Raw genomic sequence first — 16,344 nt, 5'->3', positions numbered from 1 at the left:
ACGCGCGGCACCGCCTGCCCGCCCCGCCCGCCCCGCCCTGCCCGCCATCGCGTGTTTAGCATCGTCGCGCGCGCGGATTTTCTGGGACCATGCCGTGCTGGCGCCTGCTAAGGAGCGAGCGGGTGCCAGATTCCCAGGGGCACCGACCTGTGTTCGGAATCTATTTTTTTGTTATGGTGAAAGGAGGAATGTGGGATTTGAATCAGTAGTTTTTAACCTGGAACTAACCTGAGAGTTAAAAAAAAATCCTATAGCCCAGGCCACACCCGAGTCAATAAAATCAGAATCTTGGGGGTGCTAAATATAAACAGTTTTTAAAAACTCGCCAGGTGGTTCCAAAAAGCAGCCAAGTTTGAGAACCACCGGCTTAGAGCTAACTGAAGAGCTAACAAGTACTCCTCCCGGCCCCGTCAAAATTAGTCTTTTCTTGTTTCATTCCACAACAGCCAAAAGATAACTATTTTCTGGAAGTCTGAATGGGAAACAAATAGTAAGGGTGAGAGGGGAGCTGTGGACAGCTTCCCACGCTGTCATAGGGATTTGGTGAGATAGACTTTTGCCTCAAATGGAATGAAGGCAGGAGACAGACACGCACTGATATGATTTTAGGAATATGTACACCACAGAGCACAGGTAGTTTTGCTTGGGTCAAGTTACGTGGTCTGAGTAGTAATTAAAATAACTTCGTAAAGCATCCCTAAAGGGAATCTCAGCATTCATTGCTGTAGCAGCATCTGCAGCGACTCCCTCTTCAACATTGACCCCTAAAGCAAGGTCTCCCTAGAGCTGCGTGAGACCCCAGGGGTGGGGTGGGCAGGGCTTTGGCATACAGAGCGCTCCCGGTAGGCAGGCAGGTTCAGCCCCTCCCCAAACCTCCACACTAACAACAGAATAGCTTGATCCAGGGAAAGGGCTGCAAGAACAAATCGGTACAAGTGAAGGATAATCTTATTTCACAGAACCATAAAGGCCTTTGTGATCCCAGGCTGATCCCCTGGGGTGGAGAGTAGTGGAGTCTCAGGCAAAGTTTGCTTCCCTGGAACCCCCAGGAGGAGGGTGTAAGAGGAGGCACCTGAAAACGAGGGGACCGGGGAAACTCCGAGGGCTGCAAAGGGGTGCAGGGTGCTGCTGGAAGGGTGATTCTACCCAGTGCCTTCCCCGCCCTGAATGGCAGTTACCTTATAAAAGGATATTATGATCTAGTGACCACTACATTTCTCCTTTCTCTGACACTCAGGGTAAGGTAGCATTCTGAGTGACACAGTGTTGCAATGTTTCAGATTTCAGCCAAATTCCAGAAACACCAGACTTTCAGTTAATGCCATGTGTTATTTATTGAATATCACTGTATGCCAGCGACTATGCAGGGGCTGGGGAGAAAAAGATGAATAAGATAGAATTTCCACCCTCAAGAGCATACGGTTTAGAGTCTGGGATATAGACAGACAGTGTAATATAGTCTTAAAAGATCAAAAATCGGGGGAACCAGCAGTTAGCGTAATGGCTATGTCGCTGGACTCCCACGTAGTCGACCGCGGTCCGTGTTCCGGACCCGGTGGCTTAAAACTCACGCCGGGCGCGTGTGCGTGCGTGCCCAAGATCCCGAGAGGAGAATGGAGGAGAAGGGATTGCGGCGTGACCATCCCCCCTGGGGGGTGATTTCTCGTTTTCTGTCTCTATGTCTCTCTCTGTCCGTTTGGCGAGCACATGCGCCCTACAGTGAAAATCTCTCCAAAAAAAAAAAAGAAAAAAATCAAAAATCGGTAGACAGAAGTGCTGCACATTAGGGAGGAATTTGGCAGTGTCTGAATTGGACTTAGAGCCAAAGGTCTTTCCAAGAATTTGACTTTTTTGCATTGTTTTTCACAAACAAACAAACAAAGACACACTCTTCACCCTTCTAGTAGAGAGAGGCTGTCTCCCTGACTCCCCACCCTGCACATTTCTGTAAGCTCCTACACTACAACAGCTGACCTGTCAGCCTGGTTAGAAATAGAACACAGATTTCAGGGGTGCAAGAGGATGCACAGCCTCAGGTTTGCGTAACAGACCATCAGCATTGCTCTACTCACTCAAATGCTCCACCTGTTCATGGTTCTCTGAACTTCCTTTCTTCTCCATGGTTCCAAACATGCAACCTTCCTAGTTTAAGTAACCTACCTTCACAGAGCAATCTTTTCCACACCACCTGAGAGAACCTAGCATTGCAGCTTGGAAGTGGTATTTGTCATTGCAAATGGATAAACTGACATCCTGGTTGGTTTGCTACTCTTCTGGAACTTTAGTTCATGCAATTCAATTCTCCTGAACCTGATCAACTCTAATTATGGACCGGATTGAGGACCTGTCACTTAGATTATGGTGACTTCCTCTCTCTTCTCCCTAGCTCAGCTTTCTCTCTTTTTTTCTTTCTTTCCTTCTTCTTCTTTTTTTTTTTTAAATTTGTCATAGGGCATGTGCACTCACTGGAAAGAGACAGACAGAGAGGGAACAAGAAAAAGAAAGTGAGAAAGCATCCCCGGGAGGGATGGCTACATCACAATCCCTTCTCCACCATTCTCTTCTTGGGACATGCATGCACACCCGCCTGACATGTTTTCTCAAGTTGCCAGGTCCAACTCAGACCATGCAGTCAGCCATGTGGGACCCAGTCACCTTAACCACCACACCACCAGATGGTCCACCAATTTGCATTTTATGATTGTTTTTCTCTCTCTGAATTGGAAACCTGTGAGTACTCCTAAGTCTCAGAGATAGCGTCCCATACATTCCTTTAAAACTTGTGTAGTTTAACCTTTTCCATTCCATCAAATTAATTTTGGTACATATGTAGAAATGGTTTGAGATTCTTTTTATTTTTTCCCTCACAGGGATAGCCAATGTTTCGAGCAACAATGGAAAGACTATAATTCCCCTCTTTGAATTGGTTTGGTGCATTTGTTCAAAATTATTTGACCAGGGACTAGAAGATGGCATAATGGTTACTTCGCCAGACTCCCACATGGTCTACTGCAAGTTTGAGTCCCAGACCTGGCAGCTTAAGACTCACACTAGGCATGTGTGCATATGTGCCCAAAATCCTGAGAGGAGAATGGAGGAGAAGGGATTGTGGCATGGCCATCCCTGTTGGGGGATGCTTTCTTGCTTTCTGTCTCTCTGTCTCTCTGTCTCTCCAGTGAGTAAACATGCCCTATAGCAAAAAATCTCTCTTAAAAAAAATGAAAGAAAAGAAAATTATTTGACCATATATTTGTGGGTAACCAAAACTTTGATCCCAAGAAAAAGTGGTTGCTTTTATCTCCAAGGACAGAATAATTCTGTTAGGTTTTCTGGGCTCTACTTCATATCCAAACAGAACGAAGTTCATGGCCAAAATGAATGGCTCACTTTCAATGGTTCATTCAGCTCGTTGACAAGACTTTCCACAAAGTTGTCCATATAGACTTAGAGAAGAGCCTCGAGGCAAAGGCAATGTCCTATTTTCTTTTTCTTTTTTTCATATATGAGCAAATAATCAAGTTATGGGATGCTTTTGATGGACACTATCAATGTCTCAGTGCTCCTGTTCTAACCTGCATGCACTTACCAAATAGGCCAAAACTAAACCACTCTTTATTTCCTTCTTATATGAGTGAGTGAAAGAGAGAGAGAGAGAGAGAGAGAGAGAGAGATAGATAAACACCTCAACTGGGTCTTGACTCCGTAACCCACTTCTAGTCCAGATTACGTGTTCAGGAATGTCTCTAGAGGCCAATCTGAAACTTTCTCACATGGGTCAGCCGCACAGACTGTTGCATTACTACTGCACTACTCTCCAGCCCGCAGAACAAAACTTTTGTGGGAGAAATCCAAACAAGCCACTATTCAAAGAAACATATCTGACACGTCACTGGAAAGCTCTTCAGTTGGGTCAAATAGGGAAGGATAACAGAGACTCTGGAGATGTGGAATGGTGCTAAAAACAGAAATGACATAGAAGAAATGTTTCTCAGAATCAACTTCTTTTAAATGCCAACACAGCCCTCCTCTGCTCCAAAGCTCTGGAAAGTGACCTGATGCCCAGTCAATGGTTTCCACCTGAGTTGTCATTCAGGCATTTTAATAGTGAGGCTGGGGAGGACAATCTTTTTTTTTTTTTTTTTTTTTTTGCAGCCTAATGGTTGCAGATGGGAGGCAGTCATCTTGGCACTAGCCCTGCAGGTCTGCAGAAAGATCTATGCAAGGTAAGCAGTGTCTGCGTTTCGGGTTCCCAGTGGGTGTGAAACCTTGTTGAACACATAATGCCTGCCACTGTACCCTACCAGGGGCCAGGAGCCACAGGTGAGCTCTGTGGTTAGGAAGGGCTTTATATGCCAGCCAGCGATCCAAACCTCTAGATAAACCTGTTTATCTTGTTGGCAGAATGGGCACTTTATCCAAGGAATTAATTCAGTGAAAGGCATCACATGAGAGTTCAGCTGGATACGCCTACCCAGTCTTGTCCCTTCTCTCCTTTCTGAAACCTCTAACTCAGCTAAAACACCAAAAAAGGAAAATTGTATTCAATTTGCTTAACTACTGGAGCCCCTCAATCTATTCACTTGGTGCAGGAACATGCAAACAAAAAACAATAAAACATTTGTTGAAAATGCTAAACTCTTCTCCAAAGGATGATTGATATAAAGGACAACAGCTTGGCTTCCATACCCCTTTCCTAAGCCCTGCCTTGCTCTGGTAAATCTGACTGGGAAAGACTGATTCAGACAGCCATGAGAGGTACTAACCCAGGCATGTGTGTGTATTTGAAATCAGAGGGTGGTCGGATTGATGTATGTGTGATAGGAAAATCATGTAGATGAAACAGAACACATATATGTGGCGAAGGGAGAGGGGAAACAATTTCAGTACAATGTGTTGCCATAAATGAGCACGGGGTTTGGGTCTAGACATATCCCAGTATCTGCTCCAACCACGGCTACAGATAATATTGAGAAGGGGAAGGTAAGTGTATTCTGTGTCTCCTTATGTTCTGGCCTAGTGTTAAATTTTTATATTATCTCATTTATTACTTGCAACAAAGGTTTAGCATTATTATCTCGTTGTAGGGATGAGAGCAGTGAGGCTCAGAGAAATTAAGTGACTTACCATGCTTCTATGGCCAGTTAACACATGGAGAAGCTGTAAGTTGAAAATATTTCTGCATACTTGACACGTGTGCTCTTAACCTCCATCCAGGACATGAGTGACAAACATCCATTCAAAAAACCCAGTGGGTTTTTAACTAGCTCAAATTCTGCCTCTGTCCTGTGACCTCAGATAACCTCTCTGATCTCCATTTTCTTTTTTTTTTTCTTTTTTTTTTTTTTTTTTTTTTTTTTTTGAGAGGTTTTTGCTATAGGGCGTGTGCACTTGCCAGAAGGAGAAAGACAGAGAGAAAGAAAGCAAGAAATCACCCCCCAGGGGGGATGACCACGCCGCAATCCCTTCTCCTCCATTCTCGTCTTGGGATCTTGAGCACGCACGCACACGTGCCCGGCATGAGTTTTAAGCCACCAGGTCCAGGACTCAAACGGCGGTTGACTACATGGGAGTTCAGCGACATAGCCATTACGCCAACTGCTGGTCCATTTTCTTTGTGAAATGTAAATTAATGCACGTGTTTCCCAGCTCATGGAGTCACTAGCAGGATTAAATGAGATAAACAAACATGAGAGCTCATTACAAGGAGTCTCCAAAATGTTCATGGAAAATGTATAGTATAAAAATAACGACACATGGATTTCAAAAATTGTTTTGCACTCAAATAAACTTGAATTTTAATTTTTCATGAACTTTCTGAAGTCTCCTCATAGTGGGGGCATTTTTGTATTGTCTGGTTTCTCTGATCCTTTGCAGAGATGTCCCATTAGTGAATCTACATAACTGCTCTATTAGCCTGTGATATTGCAAGCTAATTTCCATCCAAACATAGGTTGTTTTTCTTCTCTTCTTTTTCACCCTCTCACCAGGAATAGTCACATTCTATTGCTCCCAGTCTCCAAAAGAAACATTAGTTTGATCTTCAATAGAAAGTCAAATGCAGTGGATTACGAATAGCCATTCAGGCAAGATACAGAAGGGATTTATATCTATTTCCTTTATTTTACGAAGGGGTGAAGGACAGAAGTTTGTGGGTTATTCGACACTTGAAATTATTTCACATCTACTGAATACAATGGAAGATAGAGAGAACTGTGCTACAGAGGCTGGGAATCAGCATACACAGAAACTAATCTGTAATTTGCTCCAAATTTAGGGGTCATCAAGCCTAGCAAAATGAACTTACAACTACGGTGTCAAATGTAATTTTTAAAGTTGTACGTGAGGCTCTTGTAAGTACAAGGAGAATATAAGACCGTATACCCTCAGGTGATCAAAGTTTATTTTTAGGTTAAGCAGGAAGAGAGGAAGACCTTACAAATCTGTGCTGAGGTCAAGTGCTTCCATGACCAATGTGTCCTGAAGACCTGGGAGAACCCAAACAATGGGGCTATCATCATGCTGGGACTCAGGACCAACTTCCCTCCGTTCATGGGGTCTTTATCCCAAGACAAAGGTTCTGATTCCTAGACAGGGTCCCCATTCTTTAGGAAATTCCTAAATTGGGTGGGGATTTCTATAAGCCATCTCACAAGTGATTGGCCAGCCGTGTGCTTATAAATGGGTATCTTTGTGAGGACATTGGCAATTCGTTCATTTACTAGAGACCACGGCAGCTGGTGTAACTCAGACACATGGCAACCGCCCTGTGCACCAAATTAGTCTGGCATGGCTTTCCTTTAGAAAGCAACTCTTTCTAAGGAGCATGCCAGGTGTGTTGGACTTCAAGCAATACTTAAAAATTCATGTCAGCTGGACAGTGTGTTCCCTGCCCTGTAGGATACTCTCCATGGGAACTTTCTTGCTGAGCGTGGAATCAGAGCGAGGAAGTGAGTTGGATGACCTTAATGACATCAGGCAGTGCCAGCCGGGTGTACAGTCTTGCTGAGTACTTTTCAATTGAGTCCGTGTGTGGAGGAGGACATTTCTACTACAGAGTCTCGGAGCCAGGTTGAGAAAAGTGGGAGGAAGTGTCCTGGAGGGTCTTGCTGGGCTCGAGGTGGTCTCAGATCTTCTTACTCACACATCGTCAGACACAGTCTAGGGTTACTTTCTTCCTATTCATTGTGGCTCATAGGCATCGCATCTGCTGCTCTTTGTACAGTGCCAGAGGCAGCATTCCTAACGCTTTGGACTCCGCTTTTACTAGGCTCGAGTACGCTATTCCCCATCTGTTAATGCTTTTTTTTTTTTTTTTTGGTGAGGCAGGGAACATTAAGATTGATGAGTTTTCACCAGGTCTACTTTCCTGAGATGACAATCTAGTCCTCTTCTTAATGCACACAACACTGGTGGAGAGCTAGGCATTATGCTGGGCACTGAGGATGAAAGCAAAGAGGAAAACATGGTCACAAAGCCCTTGCAGGCAGCCGGGAGACAGTGAGTTCACCAATGTGATAGGTATAATTGATAGATAAGGAAGATGAGAGTATGAAGAGGGAAATAATTAATTCTGTCTGAGAGGCTCAGGGAAGGGAGCCAGCCAGTAGTGTGGTGGTTGATGTGCTGGACTTCCATGTGGCCAGTCATGGTTCAAGTCCCAGACTTGGTGGCTTGCTTTCTCACTTTCTCTCTCTCTCTCTCTAATGAGTGCATACGCCCCATAATGAATTTTAAAATAATGATAATATTGAGTCATCAGAAAAAGACATGATGCATTTTTACATAGAAAAATTAAAAAAATACGTCATGATTTGTCTGATGACCCAACAAATTAAATAAGTCATTCTTTCAAAAACCTTAAAATGAAAAGAAGGCTTGGGGAAGTTTTTGAAAATAGAGTAGAGGAGATCAGGGAGGCAAGGAATGGGAGTGGTTTGATTACTACAGGGTACATGGGCAGGAATAGCACAGTCTGAACTACAAGCTGTTCAGTTTTCTGGAATGCAGCGTTTACTGGAGAAAGTATGATACTGATGACTGCAACAACAACAACAACTACTATTTGTAGAACACTGGCTGGGCCAGGCACCCTGCTAAATTCTTCATATGCATCATTGCGATCCATCTTTGAAACAACCCAGTGAGACAGGCACTGCTATTTCTTACTGATGAAAATTCTTGGTTGTGTTATAAACCAAAGTCAAATTGGCTTAGGCAAATGGGGGAGTTTTGAAAGCCTTTTTATTATTTCTTACTGTTCTCTGTGCACTGTCTTCATTCTCTCTGCAAACTTGCCTCCTCCACACGCTAGGGTATGTGACTTCCAGCAGCTCCGGAGTGTTACATCTTTGGCTTTCCTCCACCAAAGAGGAACTAATTCTTTTCCTTGGCTTTAGTTTTAAAAATCCTGGAGAAAGGCTTAGCTAGACCCAGCTTAGGCCAGCTGTCCTTTTTAAGATTAATTAGTAATGGCCTGGGGATTATAAGAATGTGACCACTCCAATTTGGACCTGTGGTTGGAATGGAAGAAGGAGCAATTTCCAGGAGGAGAGGAGAGAATTCTAGGCAGACAAAAAGCACAAATGCCCACTGCATTCTTCATTTCATGTAAGAGGTATTGAAACTTTGAGAGGATGAATACCATGTTGAGTATACATAGCTATTATAATAAGGAGTAGACACTGAAATCCATCTATGTCTCTCTCTGGTTCTCAAACAGGAACTTTGGAACAAGACCCCTAGAGCTCAAATCCTGGCTCTATCTGTCAGCTGGGTGACTTTGGGCAAGTGACTTAACTTCTCGGTGCTTCAGTCCCCCTAACTATAAAATGAGAAGAGTAATTGCACTAGCCTCACAGGCAAGGATTAAATGCATTAATGCTTACACTAGTGCCTTGCACAGGGATGAGCTTGATAAATATGAGCTGCCATGCTCTCATTCAGTGCTAGCTTTTCCTCCTCACCTAATGGACATCAGTTTCCCCCTCCAGGGCTGCCACCCCTTGCTAAAGCCTTACTGACGCCCCAGAACTCTCATTCAGTGCTAGCTTTTCCTCCTCACCTAATGGACATCAGTTTCCCCCTCCAGGGCTGCCACCCCTTAAAGCCTTACTGATGCCCCAGAACAAGTTAGTCCTCCTTTGTGCTCCTGAACCTCTTGCTTTACGTGTCTATCTTCCACCCTGTTCTTTAATGGTGTGGGTCTTTCCTCTTGATAGTTATCTATCTATCTAATGCTATCTCCATGAAGTAGAAGATTGTCAATTGTTGTTTGGGGGCCAGCAAGTGGCATAAGGTTTAGGCACTAGACTCATGTGGCCCACTGTGGTTCGAATCCTGCACCTGCAGCTTGAAACTCATACTGAGCATGTGTGCATGCATGCCCAAATTCCCAAGAGGAGAATGGATGAGAAGGGATGTCAGTGTGGCCATCTCCCTTGGGGGTGATTTCTTGCTTTCTGTCTGTGTCTGTCTGTCTCTCTGGCAAGTGCACATGCCCCATAACAAAAACAAACAAGCAAAAACGAACACAAAAAAACCCTCTCTCTCTAAAAAAAAAAATCATTGTTTGAAGGTATAAATGTGTAGATTTCATGGGGGAAACACCAACATGTAGAGTCATTTGCTTGAGTCATGAAAAGGGACTGATTAGTCTGCCTAAGCATTGTTTTCTCTAACTCTCACATTTCAACTCCTCTTACCTACCTACCTGTGAAGGAGTGAAAAATAATCATTTACGGAGTTCAGGGCTTTGGTCTTTCCTCCTTTGCCTGTCAGCTCTTATTCAAATCTGAATGTTAGTCGTGTTGGTTATCAATGCTTCCCAGATTCTCCATTACCTCGTCAGCTTGGGTTTCTGTTTACCTACTGGGACTTAACCTTGACCATTCTGCTCTCTTTCCTTATTTATTTCTGCACATCCTGAGTCCAAATGGTTTCCTGTCCGAGTGAGACCTACTGTCATATTTTTAGGCTTGTGGCTCCAATTGCTAACCAGTCAGTGCTTCAGTAATCATAAGTCTCCAATAACTAATAATCTGGGTATCTCGTACCATTGCCTGATTATCCTGGATCCTTTGCTAAGAAAATGGCTGGCAGCCTATGGGGATTTCCTTTTTTATTAAAAACAAAACAGCTTGCAATAGCGAGTCATTTTAATACTGAAAGGCAAAAGCCACATTCAGTTGTTTTTGTCATGTGCGGTCAAACTTTTGTCATGTGCTGTCAAACCCACATTTAATGGAGCTTATTAGAATGCAGATTCCTGGGTCTACTGTTGAACTTTCTTGTTCACTCATCTGGAATAGGGTCTAAGTATCTGCCTTTTTAACAAGGTATAGTTTCTTAGGGCTACCCTCAAAAGTTATCAAAAACTCAGTGTCTGAAAACAATATAAACTATTTTCTCACAGTTTTGGAAGCCAAAGGACCAAATTCAAGGTGTGAGCGAGGCCACACCTGCTCCAAAGACACTAGATAAGATTCCTGCCATGCCTCTTCCAGCTTCTTCTGGCTCCAGGCATTCCTTGGCTTGGGGTTGTATTACTCACATCTCTGCCTCCAAATCTCCTCTCTCAAATCTCCTCTCTTTCTTCTTATAGAAAGACACTGGCCGCTGGATTGAAGGTTCACCCAAACTACAAAATGATGTCACTGAGCCATCCTGAAATTAATTACACCTGTAAAAGAGTCTATTTCCAAATAAGGCCACAAGCACAGGTTCAGGGCCGGGGGCAGGACTTGGCCCTCTCTTTAGGAGAAGACACAGTTCAACCCACTACAGGGAGTTACTCTGATTCATGGGGCTTGAGCATCATACTTTAAAAACAGTGTCTTAGATCCTGGGTTAGTTTTTGAGCTTATTGAGACACTCATTCTCATGAAATCTAGACAATTCTAAAGTAAGATATTAGTGCGTTGAAAAAAATTGTAAGTCAAAGGGGACTGTCTTCACACTGGCCGAGCACATCTTCCTGCCCATGGTTGTATGGTGGGAGGGAAGCCTGGGGAGAGGGTGGGAGCAAGGGGCTAGCTTCCTTCCTCTGCTCTGTCTGTCTGTCGGTCTCTCTCTGACCCTGAACTTCCCCACTTACCCCTGACTCCTGAGTGACTTGTCTTTTCCTCTCTGGTTACCAGTTTTAGATACGTTGGCTCTAAACGCAACATTCTAAGCTCAGACATTGCCTCTTGGTCACATGCACTGAGTCCACTACTTGAAACACAAAGGGTCTTGAGAAAGTTCATAGAAGAGACATATTATGAAAAAATTATGCACGGGCTTCAAAACTTTTTTACGCCAAAATCAACTTGGACTTTAATTCCATTTCCCATAAACATTTTGAAGGTCCCTCATACAAATATCACATATATAAGTGGATGAACAAACACAAAAGAATGGAGGTATTTTCTCCTAATTCATTCAGGATTCTGTATATTAAACCTTAGGGGAAAAAATCAACCCCTCTCCCCACTATAATCTTCATATAGGCTTTTCCATTTCTTTATCTTATCAGTATAATTTTACCATTGAGAGATAAGATTCCTCCTTTTTCTTTCCCTGTGTGTTAGTCACCTTCCCCATCCTGTTCCAAACTAAACAAGGCTTTCAAATCAAGGATCTACAATAATACCTGGTGTTTCTGCAAAAGTATGAGCATCTTAATTTCATGGCTGCTATCTGCCTTGTCTCCAGGAGCTCTGCCTTCTTTCCCATATGTTCATTTCCTGCATACCTAATCCTCCAACTATCAGTTACAAATCCTGGAGCTGGTGCCCTTTCTCAAACAAGACATGGTTTACCTTTTATATGGCTGTCAATCTCTTTTCTTCCTACACAATCCCTAGAACTTTCTCTAGAAGCTAGGACCCCTCTTTGACATCAGGAATCAGGGCCAAGTGCACTGGGTGCCAGCTCACAGTTCTTTGTCTCCCTGCTGACTCCATTCTCAGATGTCTTCCTAGTGGTGAAATCTGGCCAAAAGCAGCTCTTTACTGTTGATCCCCTTCCAGCCTGTGCACCCAGTAGTCATTCTCCCTTCAGTGAATCCATTCCATTCAGCACCATAAATGAACCTCACAAATGTACTGTGGATGAAACCAAAGAAAATTGATCCCAAAGAGTATGTGCTATACACAAAGTGTCTGTGGGTTTAGAAACTGGGGGTGGGTGAGGGACTGGTAAATATTTAACACCTGACCCTCTGAACATGAAAGACATGATTCGGAGTACTCACTTCCTTGATGTAAATACTCTTGCCATGGCCGATTTCAAACAATTAATGTGATGTTACTTAACACAGAGTTGGAAAAAGATGTTCTGTAGAGCAACATTATATCTATTAGCTAGATGGATATAATGGGTAAATAACCTCAAAAGCATACATACTAGTACAATGCAGTAGTATAATGAGGAGGCGGTCAATTTTGAATTGTTCTTACCTTTTTCTGTGTGCCCCATGATCTTTCCAGCAACTCACTTGTATACGGCTTGGAAAGCTCCAACAGCTAATGTCATCTGGGAATACGAGATTTAAAGGACTTCAAATGTGCAACTTCACTCCTGATTTCCACTGCCCTTGAACCTTCCCAGGCCAGTCTATGTCTAGTCACCTGTTTGTTCAATGAAAACTTAGTGAGCAAACTTTGGGGCACTTTTGCTCTCTTGCTAGTTCCATTGAGGCATAATCGACAAACAATAAAATATACACAATGACATATATAATTTATTTTTTATTTCTAAGACCGTGTGTGAACTCATGAGAGAGAGAGAGAGAGAGAGGAGGGAGAAAGCACCCCTCCAGATGGTTGTGGTCACACCACACTCTCTTCTCCATTTCCATGGTGTCCAGATTTGGGTATGCATGCACATGTGTCCTGCTTGTTTTTCAAGCTGCCAGGTCCAGGATCTGAATTGCTTGCTTGGCCAGGTGGGATCAGATTCCCTTAATTATTAGGCCCCAGGACCAGCCCAATTAAGTATACAATTTAATAAGTTTTGACATCTGTATATATCCAGGAATCCACCACCTTAGTCAAGTTCATAAAATATCCACTCTCCCCTCCACAGTTTCCTCCTATCCCTCCCTGCCTTCTCCCACCCTGGTCCTTAAGGATCTCTTTTCTGTCACTATATACTTGTATTAGTTTGTATTTTATAGCATTTATGACCTTCACGTTAATATAGTTCACTTAATTAGAAGTCTTTTTTTTTTTTTTGGAGAGGTTTTCGCTATAGAGCATGTGCGCTCGCCAGACAGAGAAAGACATAGAGACAGAAAGCGAGAAATCACCCCCCAGGGGGGATGGTCACGCCGCAATCCCTTCTGCATTCTCCTCTCGGGATCTTGGGCACGCACGCACACGCGCCCTGCGTGAGTTCTAAGCCACTGGGTCCAGGACGCGAACCACGGTCGACTATGTGGGAATCCAGCGACATAGCCATTACGCTAACTGCTTGGTTCCCACTTGATTAGAAGTTTATGTAAATATATTTTCAGTTTTGGTGTGTTTAACAACCAGCTCATAAAACTCCTGAAAAATTGATCATCGGCACTCAAAAGTGACAGGAGCTGGCTTCAGCATGCAACTGGGGCAGGTAGGTGAATGGAACTGGACGCAAGGGGAGAGTCCGGGCTTGGAGTAATGTTCTGTTTCTTGATCTGGGTGCTGGTTAAATGGGGACTTCTGCATCGTTGAAAGCTATTGAACTGAACACCTACAATGCATGCACTTGTCTGAATGTGTGTTAAACTTCAGTAAAATTTAACCCAAAAAGGAACTAAGATCAAAAGAGGGAGAGAGTTTGTATCACGTTTCTTCCAGATTTAAAATCCTCCTCTAGCATTCTATAGCATTTCAGTTAAAACCTAAGCTCCTTATCACAGTTTTCAACTTGTGCTCTTTGGTTTCTGAGCCATGATTGTACTTACAGTTTCACCAGCACAAGCTGTAGTTCCTTGAACCTCGTAAGTTCTTTCCAGCCTTAGGGTCTTTGCATATGCTGTTCCCTCTGATCTTCCTGCAATTTCCCCTGTAACCACTCCCTCCTTATCATCCTTTAGAGCTCATTCTAAACATCACCTTCCCAAGTAGATGCTCTCTCTGAGTATTCATAGTATTTTTCTCAAAGCCTTATTTCTCTCTTTTTTCATACTTTTAAAAAGGGTAGTTGTGGGACCAGCAGTTAGTGTAATGGCTGTGTCGCTGGACTCCCATGTAGTCAACCGCGGTTTGCGTCCCGGACCCGGTGGCTTAAAACTCATGCTGGGTGCATGTGCGTGTGTGCCCAAATCCTAAGAGGAGAATGGAGGAGAAGGGATTGCGGCGTGGCCATCCTCCCTGGGGGGTGATTTCTCGCTTTCTGTATCTCTGCCTCTCTCTGTCTGTCTGGTGAGTGCACGTGCCCTATAGCAAAATAACCTCTCCAAAAAAAAACAAAAAGGAAAAAAGGGTAGTTGTGTTTGTCTTGTGCCCCCTATTAAAATGTAAACTCCGTGACAACAGAAATCATACAAACCTTGTTTATTGTTATGACCCAGGCACCTGGAAAGTGCTCAATGCACCGTGCATGAAGCAGTTAACCATTGGTTTTCTTAGAGAATGTAGGGAAGCTGTGGCCCAGGGGTGTGTGTGTATGTGTATGTGGACACAGGAACACAGGAACAGGAAAGGAGAAGCTGGCCTTAGGTACTGATTATGGGTCAGTTATTCCTACACCAGTGGCAGAGTCCACGTCCTTCTTCCCACAGAGTCATTAACCTTAGAGACCAACTAGGTCAGCTCCAGCATCTTCACCCATTTCTAGATGCCCAAGGTCATGAGCAGAGGTAGCACTGGAATTCTTATCCTCTGACCCTCAACCCAGAGCTCACATCTCTTCATCGCCTTGTCGCAGAGAAGGGGTGGGGAGAATGCAGGAAGAAGGAGTGTGAGCTTTTTTGCTGTTGTTAGAGATGGAGTATTGCTATGTTTCCCATGCTGGGCTTGAACTCGCAATCCTTCTTCCTCAGTCTTCTGAGTAGCTGAGATTACAGACACATACCATTGTGCCTGGCTAAGAGTATGAATTTTTTTAAACTTTATTTATTTATTTAAATATGACCAGAGAGGGAGAGAGAGAGAGAGAGAGAGAGAGAGAGAGAGAGCAAGCGAGCAAGCAAGCCACCAGGTCCGGGACTCAAACCATGGTTGGCCATGTGGGCGTCCAATACCCTTAACCACTTCACTACCTGCTGGCCCCAGGAGTGTGGACTTCAATGCATAGAGACATGGAAAAGAATCTCACTCTATAACTGCCTTGCCCAGTGTTCTTAGGCAAACAAATGAACTTCCTCAACCTCAGTTTTCTCATCAATAAAATGAGGATGACAGGACAACGGGTTGCGAAGCGCTCTGCAGTGCTGAACCATGGGGCAGGGGGTGAGGGGGGCAGGTTAATTTCCAGGCCTCTGCAGCATACTGTGAGGCTGAGGTTGGGGGTGGATTGTTGCATGAAGACCTGGTTAGGGGTCTCTGTCCCTCTCGTTCTCTCTCTCATGAGAAAAATAAACAAAATAAAATAAAAATAAAGATCATAATGAGAATTCTTGAGAGAAATGAAGGAGGCAAGGTATTTAAGCATCTGCCCTATCCTTGGTGTTCAGTAGAAACCCAGCTGGTTGCCTTTTTCTCCCTGTAGTGACAGCAGCCAGAGAGGGTTGGGCATGAAGAGGCCTCTCCTCACTAGTTCACGAATGCCCTTATCAGAGTTCTGATGGTTGCCCAATTTCATTAATCCCCTGGCAGTGAGTTGACACTCACAGGCTTTAACTGTCTACGAAAAGCCAGGGCACTGTGCTAACACAGCCAGCTCTGCCTCTGAATGTCTCATGAATTCCTTCCTCTAGGCACCCAGGACAGTGAGAAAAGTAAGGCATGGATTGGATGAGAAGCAATCTATGACCAGTGTAAGGCATAAAATCAATAATACCCCACTTTCCCAAAGAATTGGGACCTTTCTAATGTCAAAAATACAGCAAGACATTTCTTGACATACATATCTAGCGATGCTATCCTCTCAAGAACAATCTCTTCTAATTGCAGTGTTTAGTTTCCATTAAAAGTTAGTTGTTCTGATCTTAGAGTTCCACATTAAAAGGATGTTCTGAGTGAGGTGGGGGAAAGGGAAGGGAATGGATATATTTCTGGTATTTACTTGTTCAGGAAACCATGCCAGGTGTTACCTACCTAAGCGGTAGGCATACCTTTCTCCATGTCAAGGACTTCAGACTTCATTGAAGTGTGAAAAGAAATGTATCAGCTAGGTAGAATCTGAAATGCTGTAACAAAGAGCCCTCCCAGCCTATAG

This window comes from Tupaia chinensis, unplaced genomic scaffold (assembly GCF_000334495.1).
Source record: "Tupaia chinensis unplaced genomic scaffold, TupChi_1.0 Scaffold000043_1, whole genome shotgun sequence".
Lineage (NCBI taxonomy): Eukaryota > Metazoa > Chordata > Mammalia > Scandentia > Tupaiidae > Tupaia > Tupaia belangeri.
The sequence above is the reverse complement of the archived record's forward strand: the minus strand, read 5'-3'. Positions refer to the sequence as shown.